At 44.6% G+C, this 15,931-nt stretch overlaps 1 pseudogene; it reads right to left on the reverse strand.

The window, feature by feature from the left end:
- Positions 1-823: 823 nt before the first annotated feature.
- Positions 824-1,549, reverse strand: LOC136473624 (putative germin-like protein 2-2; annotated as a pseudogene).
- Positions 1,550-15,931: the final 14,382 nt, after the last annotated feature.

The raw sequence follows: 15,931 nt of genomic DNA on the forward strand, positions 1-15,931 counted from the left end.
GGCCACCAGCAAGTGCTATTGTCTGGTGTTCACCTTTTCGCCATCGCCGGACTGTCCGGTGTTCATGTTTTGGTGATCTACTTTCTGCATGTCCAAGCCGTGTTGTGTGTGGCTGTCTTTTGCGCACACCGTCAAAAAAATTATTTTTCTGTCAGATATGTATTTTTCTGTCGTTTTTTGCGCACACAAACTTATTGGAGTTTTCAGTAGTGCATTACGTAGAAATCAACCCTCATTGTCAATCAGGAAAGCCAGTTTATCATACGGATTATCGGTTGGTCGCTGTAGATGTGTTTGTCATACGGAAACACGCCCACCTGGAGACGATTATAAAAGCAACGCCCTAGAGATAAAGCAGAGGAAGTTTTGAACCTGGCGGGGTTGGTTGGCTCCACGTACTCTCAACTTGTGCTTGATCGATCTGCTCTATCTCAGCTAGTCAAAATTTTATGTTGCCTCATACGTGAAAAGAAGGGTTTTCATGCAAAGGGATATTGAATCAATTAGAAAAGCACGCATGACACAAGAGACGGTTGCCTCATATGTGAAAAAAGAGTTTTCATTATAACGAATCAATTAGAAAATAAGCACTGCAAAACATGTTGGAAACTGACATAGCACTGAAGCTGCCATTAATTTTTGCACCACCAACAATAACACAAGATTACACTACTATATATAAATCAATTAATATTCAATGTAAACAATAACACAACGTGCATGAAGAAAGCAAGTAGCTTGGAATCAATTGAACTGCTCAGGAAATAAATAATCAACCCAGACTACTAATAGATCTGCATCACAGCATCCATGCTTCATTATATTAGAACTGAGTTTGCATTAAGTCCACGGTTGCTTTGTCGACCTGAAAGGCCTTGGTAAGTATATGGTCCGCAATGGACGGCTTGGATCCAAACACTGCGTTGGCAACAGTGATGACTCCAGGGTTCTGGCTGCTCAAGCCTGCAAGTGCCACGGCACTGCCCTTGCCATTGTTGAACTGGAAGTGGACGAGGCCCTTTGGGAAGACAAACACGTCCCCCTTGTGCAGGACCTTGGAGATGAGCATATTGTTTGGATTAGAGGTAACAAAGCTAATGAAGAGCGAGCCCTCCAGCACCATCAGGATCTCAGTGGCACGAGGGTGAGTGTGCGGTGGGTTCATGCCGTTGCGGGTGTAGTCGATGCGGACCATAGAGATCCCCATCGTGTTCAGCCCTGGTATCTGTGCCACGTTGACCGCCATCACAGCTGAGCCCTGCTTGCTGCTGCTCGTGTTGCCAGCCTTGTGGAGCCGGAGAAGTGGAAGTCTTCTGCTGCAACGCCCTTTGCGTCTTTGCAAGCAAATCCATTGACATGTACTGCATGGATGTATTCATATATATAATCATGAAACCTGGTATCAGTGTACGTGCAGTGCAAGTTTGCATTTACCTGGAGATGTCTTGTCGGCAACGCAGACATCTTGGAGAAGACTCGGATCGGAGGCAATGGCATGACAGCAGGCCATAGCTAACAGAACAAGGAGAAGCAGATGATGGCTCGCCATCGAGTGCCTCGATCTGTTTCTCCTTAGTTATGTAAACTGAGTAACTAAGGTTTGGTTTGCAGATATATGTCACCTTGACTTCTGTGTGCCTAACTAAGCACGAAGTGGATTCTATTTATAGTGAGAGTGATGAAGCATGATTTGTTGGCCAGGCCGGCGAGTTTATTAGATTATTTGTGAGCGATGATTGCATCATCAGCTTAGGAATATAATGAGTGTTCCAATTGGCATTTGACAATACTGCATGTGTTTGATTCAGATGGATGTATTCGCAGCATGCATATTATGTATGTACAACATGCGATGACGACAGCAATAAGTATGTACATTAGTCAGATTGGGCTTGAACAATCAACACATCATCATCACATACTTATCGCTAAAGAGGTAGTAATCATGTAACAAATGGAGTACAGTTTCATTCAAAGTACATCAGTCTATGATAACTTAAGGTGTATAGAATGTTGCAGTCCCTGATTTCACTACTGGAAACTCAAAACTCCCTGTCAGTGAAATTTATACCGACAGAAAAAGTATTATTATCCTGTCGGGCGAGAAAAAACGACAGGAAAATTAGGCAACCGACAGAAAAATAGTAATATCCTAACAATTTTGCACATCGACATAGTAATTATATTTTTTCTGCCGGTATAATTGATACACATAGGAAAATTTATTTATTTTCTGTAGGGTGCATATTTTTTCTATCGGTATTTTCTAACACACAAGAATATTATGAGAAAAAAAAATCCAGCGCGCCTAGATTTGCCACCAGTCCAAACATCTGGCGCCAAACGAAAACCCAAAATCCATCCGGTCTAGACTCCAGCGCCAAAAGAAAAAAAGAGAAGGCCCACGGCCGTGACTCAGGTTAATAAAAAAATAAAAAAAAAACTCCTGAAAGATATCCCGAGCCCCCCCTCGCATCATGACCCAGAGGCCACAGCTCCAGTTCACGAGCTCACGTTCCATTCCACGCCGCTTGTCGCGGCCCGTGACCCCTGCCACGCACTGCGACAGTGGGGGTTGTCGCTACTACTGCAAAACCCCAGGACAGTGACGCCACATCTCCTCTTTAGGACCTTTGCGATGGGTTCTATGACGATCTGTGGTGAAAACAGATTGTCATAGAACCGTTTTGGCATGCGTGGCAGGGGGGTTGGGGCTGCCACGCTGGTGAGCGCTTCAGCTGGGGATGCTTTCCAAGTATACATGTTATAGCCCACGTGTATATGCTATAGCCGGTTGCATTGGAGATGGTTTGGGTACGTGTCACCTTCTTGCACAACGTGGCCATCTCTGGTTCTTGCACGTATCAGGCTCTTACTAGACCACGTGTCGGGTCCCTATTGGTCCACATGTCGGTTTTCTATTGGCACACGTGTCATGTTGTGGTTGGATCACGTGTCACTTCTTCATTAGACCATGTTTCGTATTTTTATTGGTCCACGTGGCTATTTCTTATTTGACCACGTGTCACAATGCTGTCCGTCCATGTTTTGTATTTTTATTCGGCCACGTGGCTTCACGACTTTCTTCCACGTGTCGAGTCCTGGCTATTGCACGTGTCGTGCACTAGTTCGTCCACATGTCACATTTTTATTTGTTCAGGCGGCCTGTCCTGGTTCTACCGCATGGAGTACGACCAATTTGTCATAGAAGTAATTTAAGATCGTCACTACTGCAGAGATTGACTACATAACTATTTAGCCTGGTAATCAAATAACAACAATTAATATTTCACACATCAGCAGCGAACCACTGACAGAGTATCACCACATCAAACAGGCATACATGTCCACACATCAAACCGGCACATGAGTCGAGACATCAAACCACAAATGTTCACTACATCAAGCTGTAGGAGTTGAAGACTAAGAATTACCAGAAGAGCTGATGCGCGTGCATAGCTCACGGAGATTGTTGTACTCCTTCTGTTGCCATTTCTTCTATTCCTCAAGCTCCCTTTCAGTCTTTTCTATCTTCCTCTTCAGTTCATCCACTTGATCTATGAGGGCAGCAGAACTTTCCTATTCAGCAACAAGTTGTTCTCGAAGTATTCTCTCCGCCGATGTCTCTGTCCTAGTGGAGCTTATCTAGATACCAGCATTGTTCAAAAAAAAAGGTTGTTGCTGCTTCCCTAGGAGGGGGCCTTGCCCTGGTAGACGTAGAGAACCCTACAAACAACATCAACACTAGTAACTGGTTGCTGCCCATCAGCAACAGGTTCTGCTTGCATAGTTTCCATAGCTTTCTACAAAATTCAATCGATAAAACATTAGGTTACGGATAGTGTAAGAGGACTTCAATTGAAAACCCAAGAGATTGATTCGTAACAAGTAATGCATAGGTCTTCCTTAGCCTATTGCTAATAGAGATTACATGAGCTTTAGTAGATTTTAGTAGATTTTCATGACACTAGGCTCCTGCTATATTTCCTTCTTTTATGGCAATGGCTTCAGTAGATTTCAAGGGAAGCAAAAGAAGGTACTTACAACTACTGCTCTTGCAGCATCGCTCATACCCTTTTTCCTACTAGTATGAAAGTCCCTAAAGACTTCCACAACATTAACATCTTCATCAGGTGGACCATTTTCTTCAAGTCCTTGATCGTGTTTTGCTACCTCCCTCTTGTTCTCCTTCTACTGACATTGCACATGAGTTTCGGTTTATATTTATACAAAGGCAAGAGTAACAATAAAATACAACCATCACTTACAAATTTTTGCATCTAGACAACATAGGAGTGAGATCCTGTAGCCTGGTGGTACTTTACTTTTGCACAGTTTCGCTTGTTCTTCTCAGATGTTTCCTATAGCCTTATTTGTGTTAGATTGTAGCACAAGTAGACAATAGAAAGACTAGATAGGAAATCAATGGGTTCACACACCTTGTTCTTAGCACTTTACCAAATCTTGACAAGTTCACACCACTGTGCATCGTTCATGGACGAGACAAGAGAGGTCATACGGATCTGATTAGCAGGGATGCCATTGAAGTATTTTCTCTTCAACCTATAGCATTCCTGCCATACCATAGACTGCATTACATTTCGGCAACCTTAATTTGTTGGTGAGTGAGCATGGTTAATGCGTAGCCTTCCCGACACATAGTAGTGTGAATAAAAAGTAAATCCATTAAAGTTGCTCAAAGTAGAGTTGAATGTCAAGAGAGGATACCCATACATACATTTAGCCTCTCCATAAATCTTTTGCAATAGATGGCGCCGGGCCTCTTCCCCTTGTATTGTTTCCAATGCGTCAAAATTGGTACTTCACTCCTAACTACTACACCTGCCTCTAAGGCAAACTTGGCAGCTTGCACTAGATCATGTGGCCTTTTGTTCCCCTCGGCAACAGAGATGCGCATCCTCACTCCTATTGATTTGCTCATTTTGTCAAGCATAATTCCACGAGTTTGAGGCCTCGGCTTCCTCGCTCTTCCTGGCAATGGTACTACATAGTTTTCATACATTCAAATTGTTAGAAAAGTTATATGGATATCAAATAGCTAGTGCAAATTGATTGATAGACATATGTAAGGTAATACCAACCTAGGCAATTTTGGGGATGAGGGAGTTTGCTAAGAGGGCTCCTCTTCAGCAGGGCTATCATCTTCTAGCCGTGAGGAGTCTCTCTTAGGGCTAGGTAGGGTGCCATCCCGACCAATATCTCCAGTCAATTGATGAACTTGGAATTGATCAATGGGTCTGGGTGTCGGTTGTGATGGAGAATTATGTTCACCAACTGCTGCTACCTCCACCGCTTTGCCAGCAGAAGACCTCCGAATACAAAATTCATGAGTAGTCTCTTCTAGTGGTGTTGACCTCACTCGCTTGGAGAGCCTTCACCCAGGACTCATGGCAGCGCTACCTTTTCTCCTATTGGTAGAGCATCCTCTATGGCTTCTTCGACCTAGACACTAAACATGGAGGTACAAACTTAGACAGCAAGCATGTACAAATTTCATTGCTATCCAAACAGTAAAGCATTGCATGGCTACCTACACCCCCTCCCCCTCCGACTTAAATACAAGATAGAACAAGCACCTCAATTGATAGGGGCACTGGCTCATCTTCTAAATCTAAATCTGTTTCATCTATATCACCAAATTCAACATCAAAATGACTCTGTTGGTTGGTTCTGCCTACAGGTTTCTTTCTGGTTCTCTTTCTGATATGTAGTATGGTAAACATGCATAACAGAATTCATTTGGATCAAGTCTCACATCGATGTAATGCCTAACGGAGGAGCCACATAGCTATTCAAATTTTACAGCACATGCAAGAAAGTCTTAGCACTGTAAATTTGACCAGGCCAGACACATCTTACGTTATACTAGAATATTCCCAACACGTTTAGCATTGGAAACTGTTCGACCAACCCCTAGAATCTAAGATGACATTTACTGGAAGCCATCTAAGGTCCTCTACATTCAAAGCGATTCACTTGAAATTCCATCTTGTAACTATCCCCCCGTTCATCCCATAGCTATTTAACACTGGATTCCCTTTAAATCATCCTTGCTCCTACTCCAACCCAATTCAAATCATAGCTACAAACTAAGCCACTAGACCCATGAGCTCCACCAAAGATCCTATTGCCTAGTTTTCTACTTTCAAACACTGTGTCAAGTGTAGAACAACGTCGAAGAACATCTTCACCATCAAGGATCCATCTGGCGGGAGCGTCCTTGAAGCATCGTTCTCTATGACCCTAGAATGCATGGTGACCAAGACCCTCAAAGCCAGCGGTCACTGGCAGCTGGTGTACCTCCTATATGGAGGAGGCAGCGCTGCTAGGATCTTGAAGGCGAATCAAGCCATGGGCATCTCTTGTGACCAAGAAGGTGTCCATGATGTCCTCCATGGCTTGATGAGGACATTCATGTAGCTGCAGCTACTCAACCTGACTGACGAGTAGTGGGAGGATATCCTTCCTGAGCTAGAGGTTCCTAAACTTGCGGCCCTGGCGCTTGAGGCCTGTCGGGATGGCTGCATCGCCCATGCCACACTTGAGCTTTGGGTCAACAAATAGTTGAAGTTCATCGCGTCGGAGGCACTCTTGACACTCTGCATGGAGGCAAAGGCGATGCTAGCGGGGTGTTGGGACTACAGTATCTACCTAGAGGATGAAACATCTAATCCTATGGCTAGCCATGCTATGGAAATGCTTGGCTATGGCCACGCATTCCACCGCAAGTGCATCACCAAGTGGTTCAGCTAGAGATCCACCTGCTCGATGTGCCAACGAGATTTGTCAATGTATCTTGACCCGACAGTGCAGAGATTCCTCTCGCACTTCATCGAAGAGGATTATTGATTAAGCTCATTGTTTTATGTTGTATAAAATACTTATTACGCATCATACTCCTCTATATATATTTGGTCAAAATTCAGAATCTTTGAGTAAATCTTTGCTCCATCGCTCTAAGTGCCGTGATCTCATCCGCAACTCCGCTTGTTTTATTTCCTACCTTCCTGGAGCTCTCCCATTCCCTTTGTAGATCTAAACCATGAGGAACATGCAGTTGCCTTCTTGTACATGTGCTCAACATATAAAATACATGACTTCGTGCCATCAGGACAAACATCCAAGGCAAACAAAAAACAAACAGAAACCAATTGAGGAAACTTCATCCACTACAACATCTTCACTGTCCGAGATGTTCAAAAAAAGGCAGGTGGACTTTCTTGCTTGTTTAGTAACATTTAAACACAAAATGGCTCTTCTTTTCTGCATTAGATTAAGGCCAGATTTGCTCCTTGGTTCAAGGTTCTGGCAAGTTTAACAAAGTTTGACATAGACATGCAAATAACACAACATACTATATTAGCAAGTGTTCCAACTACATGAGCTCAACACATACACTACAAGACTTCATGCTATCCCATAGATCAAAGCCAGTAATGGCTACTACTACTAGTACTACTGATACAGGACATCAAACAGTACCTAGAGCACACAAACTCTCAATGTCATCGAATCAGTTTGGTCTTGTTGAGATAGTTGAGGTCATAAGGACTTCCGATCAAGTTGAGATGGTGAACCATCTTGAAAATGACATAGTCTCCACTAACGTCGACACTGTAGTCAAAGAGCTGATGGGCATCAGCAATAGTGCTGCAAAGCATAATGATTTCTCCATAATCATGGTCTTTAACAACTCTGGTAATGCGCTCTTGCCTAACAACCGCATGAACAACAGCTTCAACGATTAGGCATCGTGCAGCTCGGTCATGTGCATGACACCCCAAGTAACAAGCAACCTATTCTGTTCTCCTAGCTCCACACCTAGCTACCAAAACACATGGTTTGTTGTAGAGTACACATCCATGGTATGGTAAGTAGTTACCATCTGTAAACATGATTTCGGTTAGAACAAATGACAATCATGGAAAGGGGGAAGCAATGAGGTTAGCAGACATAATAATAAGTTCATACAAATAGTACAGTTTGATATGAAGTACATTACCTTTATCCAGATCCTAAAACCACCAGGGAATGCTATTAGGAAAATGCAAATGGGTGAGGGAAGGGGGAGCAAGCAGATTGATGGAATGCTATCGAATGAGGGAAGGGGGACGCTCCTTTTATATAGACCTTGCATGGTTGACAAGAGTGAAGTGAATGTGGCAGGAAAGCTGGATACAAGAAGGAATCAAGAAAAGGAGCTTTTGACCACCATGACATGCTTGAGACTTAAATGCCTAGTGCGGTTGTGATGGGTCTTTTCTATACTTTTTTTACTCCAATCCAAGCAGTCACAACAGTCAAGGGGCAGACTAGCTACTATGACATTCAAAACCAATGACCCTTTATACTGTGTCCTACGAGATCAAATATACAGTGGCTGGACTTCCTTGCATTCGTAGTAAAATTCAACAGCTATGTCTCATCTATTATGCATTAGATCTAAGGCAATACTTGTTGAGATGTTATGGTTCTTGCAAATTCAACAGCTATGGTTCTTGCAAATTCAATAAATTTTATTGAAGACTACTGATACATGTTTGGTTCTTGCAAGATCAAAGCCACTCATGACTACTAGTACTACTGATATGTGTTTGTTTCAACAAACCGAGGCACAAAGCAAGCCTTGCGTGGTTGCGATGAGTGAATTGAATGCATGAGGAAAGCCTCTATAGTTATTTAACTCCAAGTATTCTCAACACTCAAGGGGCAGACCAAAGAGTGAAGATGAGTTGCTCTTGCTTTTGTAAGCAATTTCTCTTGCTTGGTTTTGTAGAGCAGTAGCTAGCTAGAGATGGCTACATGGTTTCATAGGTCTTGATTGTTGTGGGGGGTATAACCCTAGGTACCCACAGCAATGGACATGGGGCGCATCACTAGGGGAGGTCTAGCCCATAAGATCAAGGCCCACAGTGCTTGGCTCTGGTCGGCGTGCACCACAAGGCAATTGGAAGACATCTTAGCAATGAAGGAAGATCTGTTCAGATATGATAGATATTGTATTCCTTGTAAATGCTTACCATATAGCTAAATAGATCTAGACCTAAACTGACCTATAACCCTACACTCTAGACTATATAAAGGTGGGTAGGGACCCCCTCGAATGCATCTCATATTCAATACAATCCACCAAAGACACAGGACGTAGGGTATTACATCGATCAGACAGCCTAAACATGTCTAAATCGCTATCTCTGTGCCCGTGTCACCATCCAGTTCCTATTATGTGCACCTCCACCAATCATCTACTACCATGGGTACACCCTCGGTAGACTGCCAACTAGATTTCATCGACAGTGGCGCGCCAAGTAGGGGGTGTGCGTGCTAATTCCATGGCCAACCAGATGGTCAAATTACTGAGATCCATAATCTTCCCTGAGCTAGGCTAGTCGTTCATGATTGGATCCATAACCTGGATTATCAACACCGATGGCAATGGAGGGATCATGGAGGCAATGTAGGATAATGATGTCCCAAACATGTCGGCACTGATCACATCAGCACTGGCACTAGAAGCTCCAATCGTAGTTCCTCGTTGAGTCAGGAGATCCATTTATTAGGATGATCTAATCACATATGTTGATCGGGTCACCAATGGCTTAGCCAAGTGCTTGTCTCTCACGGAATCGGTTTTAAATTAATCTATCAATGGAGATGTGACTCCTACACACTAAGGTCACCATGCCACTAATGCCGAGCACCCTGCTCATGCATGTCATCTAAGGTGGCAAGATGAAGATCTAGTGATCATGGCAACTCCGGACGTGCATATCATTCAACGCCGACCACTCCCCGCCCCGATGGAGAACATGCCAAGGCCCTACTCTTTTGGGCTGGTGGGTGCGGATACGATCTGTTGGGATGCCCTGCACCATCTTTTTGCTGACCACACCAAGCGCAGCTATGTCAACGACCTCTACTAGATCGACCTCCCTGAGGCTGACCAACCTACGCCAATGGTAAACATGGTGCAAATCTGGTAGCTTCCGGATGAAATGCTCCATACAATCCTAGAGGAAAGCCATGAGCCATGTTCTGAGGGCTCTACTAGCAGTTGCCCACCTTTCCCTCTAGGCTTTGGGATAGAGCTTTTCATGGTTAGCCACGATAGCATTGTTGTCGATGGAGAAACCAGTGTCTAGCGACGCGAACGCGAAGCCAGGAACACTAATCGCCAATGATGTCATAATGAAGAAGCAGAAAACATTGCCTAAGCCACCAGAGGTGGCCTGCTACCTCTCGCTCATAATCTCCAACAAGAGTTCCTCATGGTGGACAACCAGCAAGTGGAGCAGACATTGAGCGCCAATCTGGCTATGGCCACCCATGAGCTGGCTAGACTCCCACCAACGTCAGTGGTACTCAAGATTCAAGCACTGCTTAAAGCAGCTCAGGCCTAGGTCAACGACATCTAGAACCAAGTTTTGTCTTGTTTGACCGCATCAGCTCACAATCGAAACCCCCATGGCTCTCGCCATGAGGGGAAGCCGTTATCATAGCGGCCAGATCATCCAAGGGGGTCCAGGGGCAATGTTGCCATCAACCCTAGATTAGAAGGACCATGAAATCAGCGTGGCTGACCAGCTCATGACGCCAACCAGGAGGTTAATCAACCCTTGTGTAGTGACGCTCGCTACCATATCAATGCCAATCTCGATGCCCATAATCGCATTGAGAATAGTCATGGCTAGCGGCATCATGTAGAACTCTAATGCCAACAGGAGTATGATGACCAACATAGCAACCCCATCGGCCTCTGACCACTCCCCACTATCGAGCTGACAGGACCTCATCCCTTCATAGCAAGGCTATGAGCTGTATAGTGGCCCGCAGGCTTCAAGGTCTTTGGGGTCGATCCCTATGATAGCAAGGGTAATCCCAAGTAGTGGATGTAGCTCTACGAGATCACTGTACGTGCCGCCAAGGGAAACAACGACATAATTGCAAACTATCTACCTGTTATGCTCTCCCAATATACCAATAATTGGCTTATGGGCTTGGGGGAGGACTCCATCGAATCTTGGGATGATCTTAAGAGAGTTTGTTTATTGAGAATTACATGGCAACATGTCAGCAGTCTAGCACAAAGTATGATCTAGAGAAACTCCATCAGACGTCTGGGGAACCTTTGCGAAGCTACATCAGGTGTTTCTCAGAAACGAGGAACACCATCCCTAATATTGGGGATAGTGAGGACATCTCTGCTTTCACTAGAGGACTCCATCACCATCAGGAGTTGCGCTCCAAACTTTACCACAAGAGGCCCTAGACCATTGGTGAACTCCTCAAGGTTGCAAACTCATACGCAAACTCCGAAGAAGCTGATCGGCAGTTCAAGGATGATGTTGCTCATGCTTCTCGCTCGGATTGCCACCCACATCATGATGATGATTGCTGCGAAGAACGACGTTAAGAAGATCACAGCAGGTGCTACGATGATCGCGAACGCTGTCATAATGATCGACCAGAGGGATCAAGGGCTACACAGCCACGTCGCCACCGACCAAAAAACTTCATCAACAATGTAGAGAAGCCACATGCTAAGCACAATTTCAATGTTGCCTACAAAAAGCTCCTTGATGATCCATGCCCAATTCACAAGGATAGCAAGCACAACATGCAACAATGCTATGGCATGGCCAAAGCTTTCCGCGATGAGGAGCAGAAACAACAGCAGTGCAAGGACAATGAGTCAGATGACGACAAGGGGGAGGAGCATCCTAAGGATGCACGACCTACTTTCCAAGATGCCAACAAGACCGTCACCACTATCTTTAGAGGGTACGCCACCTCCGAGAGCAAATGCCAATAGAAACTCACCGCTCGGTAGGTCATGGTGATCACCAAGTATGACATGATCACCGATCCTAAATATCTGGACTAGTTGGAGTACCCTATCACCTTTAGTAGGGCTGACCAGTGGGTAGATATCCTAGACATAGGGCATTTCCCACTCGTTCTAGATCCCACCATCCACAACATGTGGTTCAAGAAGGTCCTCATCGATGGTGGGAGTGCTTTCAATCTCCTCTTTGCCAGAGCCCTAACTGAGTTAGGCCTCACAAAGGATGATCTCATCCCTATTGATTCTCCATTTTGGGGGATTGTACCTAGCAGAGCATCCCAACCTTTCAGGTAGATCACCTTGCTAGTCGAGTTTGGCACCACCGACCACTTCTGTATTGAGTACTTGAACTTCTTCATGGCAGACTTCAACACCACCTACCACGCCATCCTTGGCTGACCAGCTCTCACCAAGTTCATGGATGTGCCCCATTATGTCTACCTGGTGTTGAAGATCCTAACAGAATAGGGCATTCTCACCCTGCATGCCAATGTCTCCACTGCCTACAACTCCAAAAGAGGACTCGCCATCACTGATGCGATGGATCTCTTGGCCAAAATGGAGACTTGCATTACCAATTCCAAGAAGGTCCTAGTTGAGGAGCAGGTGATCCTGACTTAGGAGCCACCTCGGTCTATGACTAAGTCCAAAGACACTAAGGAGGTTGAGCTCATGATAGGCGACAAAAGCAAGACAGGCCGGATTGGGGCCCATCTCGACCCCAAATAGGAAGACACGCTCGTCAGCTTCCTCTATAGAAACATTGATGTGTTTACATGGAAACCTACTAACATGCTTGGCGTTCCTTGGGAGCTGATCAAGCACTCCTTAAACATCTTGCTGACTACCAAACTAATCAAGCAAAAGCTCTGACGATTCACGTAAGACAAAAAGGAGGCTATTAGGGCAAAAATAACTCGTCTATTAGCAGCTGACCTTATTAAAGAGGTGTATCACCCAAAGTGGCTCGCCAATCTAGTCCTTGTACAAAAAAGAATAATGAATGGAGAATGTACGTTGATTACACCAATCTCAACAAACACTGCCCTAAAGACCGCTTTGGCTTACCTCGCATTGACGAGGTCGTAGATTCAATAGCCGGTTGTGAGCTCTTATGCTTTCTCAATTGCTATTCTGGTTATCACCAGATCTCCATAAAGGAGGAAGACTAGATCAAAACTTCGTTCATCACACCCTTTGGTGCCTATTGCTACACCACCATGTCCTTTGGGCTAAAAAATGCCGGCACCACCTACCAGAGGACTGTCCAATGATGCCTCTAGGACCAAATTGGGAACAATGTCAAGGCCTATGTCGACAATGTGGTAGTTAAGTCTAAGACTGATGACAACCCAGAGAAGATAGAAGTGGTTACCAAGATGAAATCGCCAACCTACGTGAAGGATGTCTAGAAGCTAACAGGTTGTATGGTGGCTTTAAGTCATTTCATATCCCGATTGGGCAAAAAGGGTTTGCGATTCTTCAAGCTACTCAAAGCTTTGAAGAAGTTTACCTAGATGCCTGAAGCTGACAAGGCCTTTGCTGAGCTCAAGCAATTCCTCACAATGCCTCCAGTCATGACGGCACCACAAGCTAGCGAAACCTTATTGATCTACATCGCTACAACCAACCGTGTCATCAGTACTGCCATCATCATTGAATGAGAAGAAGCCGGGCATGCCTATAAAGTTCAATGCCCTATCTACTTCATCAACAAAGTCCTAAACAAGTCTAAGGCTCGGTATCCTCAGGTCCAGAAGCTATTGTACGGTGTCCTTATTACGTCTAGGAAGCTTCGCCATTACTTTGAGACATATCAAGTAGCAGTGGTTACTGAGTATCCACTGGGCGACATCCTTTGTAATAAGGAAGCCAAAGGCTGCATCATTAAATGGGTGGTAGAGCTCGACATGTACTCCATTAATTTTAGGGGCCGCTAGACGATAAAGTCTCAAGTGCTCGCCGATTTCATCGTTGAATGGACCAACATGCAAGCTCCTATCTTAGTCAACCGACCCGAGTACTAGGTCATGTAATTCGACAGCTCCCTCAACCTTGATGGTGCTAGGGCAGGTATCTTTTTTATTTCTCCATCAGGGGATCACCTCTGATATGTCCTCTAAATTCATTTTCTAGCCTCCAATAACGCTGTCGTGTACGAAGCTTGTCTCCATGGTCTTCGTATTGCCATCGAACTTGGCATTAAATGCCTCTTGGTATACGGTGACTCCGCACTAGTCATTAATCAGGTCAACAAAGATTGGTCTTATACCAGTGACAAGATGGATGCATACTGCTCGGAAATCAGAAAGTTGGAGGGCAAATTCTACAATATTGAATACTACCATGTCATACGAGATCAGAACCAAGCACTCGACCAGCTATGCAAGCTAGGGTCGACTAGAGCCGAGGTCCTAGGCAATGTCTTTGTCCATGATCTTCAAACTCCATCCATTAAGCAGCAGCAAGCAATTCACGAATCTTCCCCTGTTGAGCAATTGGTCCTGGTAATTCCCACGCTGAGCAATGATTGACGAGAGCCATTTAACAATTACTTGACCACTGCAGATGTACCGGCTAACAAGACCGAGATGGAATGCCTAATTTGCCACAACAAGCATTACGTGCTAGTCGATGGCAAGCTAATGCAGAAGAATGCAATGGAGAAGTTGCTTAATAAGTGCATATCTCAGGAAGGAGTGGCATTGCTTCAAGAAATCAATGCTAGATCCTGCAACAAACACACAGCCTCTAGAAGTCTAGTTGGCAAAGCTTTTCGAGCAGGTTTCTATTGGCCATCAGTAGTCACAGACGCCAAAACACTTGTCCAACAGTGTGAGGGATGCTAATTTCTTATCAAATAGATCCACGTTCTAGCTTAGGCTCTGAAGATGATTCCTACCTCTTGGCCATTCGCATGCTGGAGACTAGACATGATTGGGCCATTCAAGAACACCCCTGGTGGATTTTGATGGGTTTATGTCGCTATTGACAAATTCTCCATGTGGATTGAGCACAAGCCGCTTGTCCAGTCTACAGCAAAGAAAGAATAGGAGCTCTTCAACGACATCATCCATAGGTTTGGGCTGCCAAACAGTATCATCACTGACCTTGGTTCTACATTTACCGGCAATGACTTCTGGGATTTCTACGAGGATCGGTGCATATCTGTTAAGTATGTATCGATCACGCACCCTAGGGCTAATGGCTAGGTTGAGCGAGCAAACGGCATGATTTTAGATGCTCTGAAGAAGAGGTTATATGAGAAGGATCAGAAACATCCAGGCAAATGGCTCAAAGAACTACCAACTATGGTATGGGGACTAAGGACCTAGCCTAGTCGCAACACTAGAGTCTCCCCATATTTCTTGGTGTTCGGATCACAGGCCATGTTACTCGCCGATGTCACTTTCCGAGCACCAAGGATAGAGACCAATGATGAAGAGAACAATGATCAGTCACGACAAGACAATGTTGACCGACTTGAGGAAGAATGCTTGGTCACATGTGTTTGGACAGCCAAGTACCTAGACAGTCTGTGTAAATACTTCAACCGTAATATCCAGGAGCGATCCTTCATGGTCGGCAACATGGTTTTCTACAGGAAATAGAACACCAATGGGATGCACAAGCTATCTTTACCTTGGGAGGGTCCATACATTGTCAAGGTTGTGACCCGACTAGGATCCTATAGACTCTATGATCAAGATGGAGTAGACATCCCTAACTCCTGGCACATCAAACACCTCAAGCGTTTCCATCCTTGAGACATCCTACTAAGATATGTACCCCTTATGTATTTATGCATTTCAATAATGACTTTCTCCATGATGTTTTCTCCATTTGTTGTTTTCTACATAATTTTTTTTGTCCAATTATCTTTTGTTTTTCTCCATGCTAAACATCTTTAAGATGATGCATTATATCGCCATTTGATTCGCCAATCAGCCACATTCTCATTTGCGTTATCTAGAAGTAGTCCTATTCTCGATTTAGCACCTAAACATGCATGGGCAGTAGCGCTCTATGTCATGGGCGGTTGGCTATGGCTCCTTAGTGATGCCT

The sequence above is a fragment of the Miscanthus floridulus genome, chromosome 8 (assembly GCF_019320115.1).
Source record: "Miscanthus floridulus cultivar M001 chromosome 8, ASM1932011v1, whole genome shotgun sequence".
NCBI classification, from domain to species: domain Eukaryota; kingdom Viridiplantae; phylum Streptophyta; class Magnoliopsida; order Poales; family Poaceae; genus Miscanthus; species Miscanthus floridulus.